Source organism: Rhincodon typus, chromosome 29, assembly GCF_021869965.1.
Source record: "Rhincodon typus isolate 14 chromosome 29, sRhiTyp1.1, whole genome shotgun sequence".
NCBI classification, from domain to species: domain Eukaryota; kingdom Metazoa; phylum Chordata; class Chondrichthyes; order Orectolobiformes; family Rhincodontidae; genus Rhincodon; species Rhincodon typus.
In genome coordinates, this window is record NC_063360.1 from 37,749,243 (window position 1) to 37,749,581 (window position 339).

The 339-nt window shown below is 51.3% G+C and overlaps 1 protein-coding gene across 1 annotated transcript in view; it reads left to right on the forward strand.

The window, feature by feature from the left end:
• The window catches only part of LOC109916735 (small conductance calcium-activated potassium channel protein 2), a 221,531-nt gene that overhangs the window by 184,665 nt on the left and 36,527 nt on the right, over nucleotides 1-339 (forward strand). The window lies entirely within an intron of this gene.

Below are 339 nucleotides of genomic sequence, written 5' to 3' on the forward strand. Positions count from 1 at the left end.
TGGATGTGTGTGGGTGTGTGCAGGTGTGTGTGGGTGTGTGTGTGTGTTTATGGGCGTGTGCGTGTTTATGGATGTGGGTGTGCGTGTTTATGGGTGTGGGTGTGTGTGTTTATGGGCATGTGTGTGTGTGTTTATGGGTGTGTGTGTGCGTATGGGTGTGGTGTGTGTGTTTATGGGCGTGTGTGTGCGTATGGGTGTGGGTGTGCGTGTTTATGGGTGTGGGTGTGTGTGTTTATGGGCATGTGTGTGTGTGTTTATGGGTGTGTGTGTGAGTGTGTGTGTATGGGTGTGTGTATGTATGGGTGTGTGTTTATGGGCGTGTGTGTGCGTATGGGTGTG